Below are 5,253 nucleotides of genomic sequence, written 5' to 3' on the forward strand. Positions count from 1 at the left end.
TCTTTTCCTGATCCTCAGGAGCTATATGAATTTGGAAATAACCTGTGTAACCATCTAAAAAGCAATAATGCGATTTACCTGACAGGCGATCCAGCATTTGATCAATAAATGGAAGTGGATAGTGATCCTTACGAGTAGCTTGGTTGAGACGCCTGTAATCAATGCAGACTCTCCACGCATTCTGAACTCTAGTTGCTATGAGCTCTCCATGCTCATTTTTCACTGTAGTGACTCCGGACTTCTTGGGCACCACTTGTACTGGGCTTACCCATTCACTGTCTGAAATGGGATATATGATACCAGCCTCCAATAGTCTGGTCACTTCCTTTTTTACAACTTCCAAGATGGTAGGATTCAATCTTCTTTGTGGTTGACGGACAGGTCTTGCTCCCTCTTCTAAAAATATTTTGTACTCGCATACTTGAGGGTTGATTCCCATTATGTCTGCCAAACTCCACCCAATTGCCTTCTTATGCTTCCTCAACACATCAAGTAGCTGTTCTTCTTGTTGAGAAGTCAGTTCTCTTGCAATAATAACCGGAAACTTCTCCTCATCCTCAAGGTAAGCATATTTGAGATGTGGAGGGAGAGGTTTCAATTCTAACTTTTGAGCATGGGTAGGCTCTGGGTTATCTGGGGCTTGTGAAAATGGCGAAGTGTCCTCATTGTCAGTTAAGAGGGTTCCCACACTTGGACCTTGTCCCGTATGTTTCCCTTCAAACTCTTCCTTTTGAACTTCAGCCACACTTTCGTCTATGACATCACACTGGAAGATGGAACGATCTTCTGGGGGGTTGTCAATGATTCCATTCAGATTGAAGATTACTATGCGACCATCTATTTCAAAGGAGTATGTTCCTGAAAAAGCATCCAATTTGAATTTTGATGTCTTCAGGAATGGTCTTCCAAGTAGGATTGATGATGGCTTATCTGAATCATTATGGGGCATCTCCAAGATATAAAAATCAGTGGGAAATGTGAGCCCTTTAATATTCACCAAAACATCTTCAGCAACTCCAGCCACTGTAATAATGCTTTTATCTGCTAACACAAAATGAGCTACCGACCTTTTTAAAGGAGGAGCCTTAAAACATCATATATAGACAAAGGCATTATACTGACACATGCTCCTAAATCACACATGCAATCATAAATTACTACACCACTAATAGTACAACTAACTATGCAAGGACCTGGATCACTACATTTTTCAGGTAATCCTCCCATTAAAGCAGATATAGAACTACCTAAAGGAATAGTTTCTAATTCATTAATTTTGTCTTTATGGATACATAAGTCTTTTAGAAACTTTGCATATTTAGGTACTTGATGAATAACATCAAAAAGGGGAACAGTTACCTCAACCTTTTTGAATATTTCTACCATTTTAGGATTAGGTTCCAGCTGCTTCCTAGGCTTCCTTGCAAGTTGTGGAAATGGAATGGGAGTAGTGTTTTCTGTGGTGCCTGCACCTTTTTGTGCTTCTTCCTGTGGTTGAGCTATTTCTTCTTCAATTGTGGCCTGTATATCCTCTTCCTGTTCAACATCTTCGATCTCTACCACCTCTTCAGCTGAGGCATATTTTGGTGAGCTTGGTTCCTCCTGATTCCTCTCCTGCAGTGTGGTTCCGGACCTCAGGGTGATGGCATTAATGCCTCCCTTTGGATTGGGCAATGGTTGAGAGGGGATTCCAGTGGTGCTTGAAGGTTGGTTACTGGAATTTTGTGCTGAACCAAGTTGTGTCATAAAAGCTTGCAGAGTAGAGGTGAAACCATTCAGACTGGCGTTAATACTGTTCACGATGGTATTTTCCATGGCTAGTTGTCTTTTCTCAAAAGCTTGTAACAATTCTTCATTAGAAGATACAGAAGAATGAGTAATTTGAGAGGGTTGCTGCTGATTGTTCGGTGGTCCTTGGTTTTGCCTCAGGTGAGGTGCTCGGTAAGGTTAATTTTGCTGTCTGTTGTTGTAATTATTCCACCTCTGATTTCCTTGATTATCTCTGCCTCCCCTATTATTGTTGTCCCTCCAATTCTGGTTTGAATTGTCCTGCCATCCATGGTTATTATTTCCACTTTGATTGTACCCTTGGTTGGGACGGTCATAGAAGCTGTGAGTGGATGCCACCATGTTGTCTTCTTGTTGGAGCTGCGGGCATTCATCAGTGTAATGGCTGTAATCAGCACAAATTCCGCAAAGTCTTTGTGGGACTAGTTGTTGGTTTTGCTGCGGTTGAGTTTGCTGAGCTTGTTGATTTAACTGCATTTGCTTAAGCAGGTTGGTCATTTCACAGATGCTTCGATTTAGAGCAGCAGTCTCTATGCCAGAAGATACTTCTGCAACGGCCCTTGAACGGCCTTGCTTCTGTCTGTGGTTCCAAGTAGATTCAGCTAAATCACTGATCAATTGCCAAGCTTCATCAGTGGTCTTGTACTTCTTCATAGACCCATTGCTGGCACTTTCTAATGTGGTCTTATCTTGGGGCCTCATACCTTGTGTGACATAGCTGAGTAGCACGATCTTGTCAATCATGTGGTGGGGGCATGCTTCCAGAAGATTATTGAAGCGCTCCCAGTATTCAAAGAGAGTCTCACTGTCATCCTGAACAATTGTTGAGATATCCTTCCTCAGTTTATCAGTAACTTCAGATGGGAAGAATTTCTCCAGGAACTCCTTTCTGAGTGTATCCCAGTTGGATATGTTTGCTAGAGGTTGAGTGTAGTACCACTCTCTTGCTTTTCCCTCAAGAGAGAACAGAAAAGCTTTCAGCAGAATTGAAGTTTCATCAGCGCCATCACGCCTGACAGTAGAACAGGCTGCTTGGAAATCTCTCAAGTGCTTGATAGGCTCTTGAGCAGGTAGGCCATGAAACTTCGGCATCAAATTTAGCAGTGCGGTCTTTATTTCAAAATTCGTAGCTGCTGCTGGATGATGCGCTTGAAACGGTTGCAGTGTAAAATCAGGAGCTCCTTCCTCCTGAATGGTAATTCTTCTAGCTGCCATGTTTTCTGCACGTAAAACAACCGAATCAGTAGAACGGGGGCTGGTTTCTTCCTCAAATTCACTTTCAGATCTGCCCTCAGAGTGGGCTAACCTACGCTTTTCTCGCCTTATTCGTGAAATTGTTCTTTCAATTTCAGGATCGAATATTAGCAAGCGCGGATCAGGAGGTGAACGTGTCATTTGACGGAAGAAATACGCAGCTCATAGTAGCAAAATTAAATAAAATGCAAATAAATAAATTCTAATTAATAAAATAAGCACTCTATTCTAACTCCCCGGCAACGGCGCCATTTTGACGTTAGGATTTTTGCCAGTAAAGAATGTCATAAAAACAGTCGCGTTGTAGATATAGTCTCTAAACCGACAAAAATCCCTTCGTACAAACATTTTGGTTGTCACAAGTAACAAACCCCTTTAAAAATTGTTAACCGAGTATTCAAACCTCGGGTCGTCTTCTCAAGGAATTGCAGGGAGGTATGTTCTTATTATTGGTTATGAAAAAGTGTGTTTGGGGTTTTGGATTAAGGTAAAAGGTTAGTTGGGCAGTGGTCACAGATATATTTTTAAAGCAATAAAAATAAATAAATAACTGTAAAATACACTCTTGGCAAGGTATAAAGACCGGAGGTCCTATCCTAGTTATCCTTATCAATTGTGATGAGAATTGGATTTTTCTCCCACTTTGTTAACCTCTAACTATGAAGGTAAGTTAAGTGGATGAATTCCAATTTTCAATCAACAATGAGTTTAATAACTCAACAGTTACCAATTATTTAACCAAGGCCAAAAGGGGAAAAACTAAATCTACTAGAGTAACAATATCCTCAGATTAGGAATAATAAAAAGGAACAATCATAAACTAAAATAACTCAAATATCATTAAATAAAATATTCAAATCTTAACATGAAAAAGTTCATAAGCCAATTAGGCAACATATCTAATACAAGCAATGAAGTATCTAAAAATAGGAAATAAATATAAAGTAAAAGAACATTGAACCTGGGATTGAGAGTCACTCCTAAAACTAAGAGAAATCCTAAATCCTAAGAGAGAGAGAGGAGAGAACCCCTCTCAAAACTAATCTAAATCATGAGAAGTGAATTATGAGTGCCTGATTATGAATGGATGCATTCCCCCACTTTATAGCCTCTAATCTGTGTTCTCCGGGCCGAAAACTGGGTTAGAAACAGCCCAGAAGTCACTTCCAGCGCGTTCTGGTCCGTACAGGTCGCGGAAAAGTGACGCGGTCGCGTCGTCCACGCGGCCGCGCGGGTTGCGCTCCTGCTAGGTCACGCGTCCGCGTGACCCACGCGTTCGCGTCGCCTGGCGTCTTAAACACTAGACTCAAGCAAGAAACATAAAATTATTTTTGGTTTTAAGATTTTATAATTTTTTTGGATTTTTTTTTGAAAATTGAGTGGAAAAGGATATCAAAATTCTTAATGAGAATTCCAGGAATCATGCAATGTTAGTATAAAGCTTTAGTCTAAAGAAATTAGACATGGCTAGCCAAGCTTCAGCAGGACATTACATTCAAGAGCTAAATTGATGAGAATCAATCAGCTTTTGTGATGATAAGAACATCACCTTGAAACTCTAGAATTCATTCTTAAAAATTCTGAAGAAAATTACCTAATCTAAGCAACAAGATGAATCGTCAGTTGTCCAAATTCGAACAATCCCAGGCAACGGCGCCAAAAATTTGGTGCACGAAATTGTGATCATCAATGGCGCCATCAACATGGTACACTCAATTGCAATCTCAACTCTTTATCACAACTTCGCACAACTAACCAGCAAGTGCACTGGGTCGTCCAAGTAATAAACCTTACGCGAGTAAGGGTCGATCCCACGGAGATTGTTGGTATGAAGCAAGCTATGGTCATCTTGTAAATCTCAGTCAGGCGGATTCAAATGGTTATGGAGGATTGATAATTAAAAAGATGAATAAAACATAAAATAAAGATAGAGATACTTATGTAATTCATTGGTGAGAATTTCAGATAAGCGTATGGAGATGCTTTGTCCCTTCCGTCTCTCTGCTTTCCTACTGTCTTCATCCAATCCTTCTTACTCCTTTCCATGGCAAGTTGTATGTTGGGCATCACCGTTGTTAATGGCTACAATCCCGTCCTCTCAGTGAAAATGTTCAACGCGCTCTGTCACAGCACGGCTAATCATCTGTTGGTTCTCGATCATGTCGGAATAGAATCCAGTGATTCTTTTGCGTCTGTCACTAACGCCCCACA

At 40.6% G+C, this 5,253-nt stretch overlaps 1 non-coding gene across 1 annotated transcript; it reads left to right on the forward strand.

Moving 5' to 3' along the window:
• The first annotated feature begins 2,526 nt into the window (after positions 1 to 2,526).
• LOC130971957 (small nucleolar RNA R71) lies at positions 2,527 to 2,634 on the forward strand. The gene has a single exon (XR_009083163.1). It is a non-coding gene; the product is annotated as a small nucleolar RNA R71 (small nucleolar RNA).
• Positions 2,635 to 5,253: the final 2,619 nt, after the last annotated feature.

This window comes from Arachis stenosperma, chromosome 3 (assembly GCF_014773155.1).
Source record: "Arachis stenosperma cultivar V10309 chromosome 3, arast.V10309.gnm1.PFL2, whole genome shotgun sequence".
Taxonomy (NCBI): domain Eukaryota; kingdom Viridiplantae; phylum Streptophyta; class Magnoliopsida; order Fabales; family Fabaceae; genus Arachis; species Arachis stenosperma.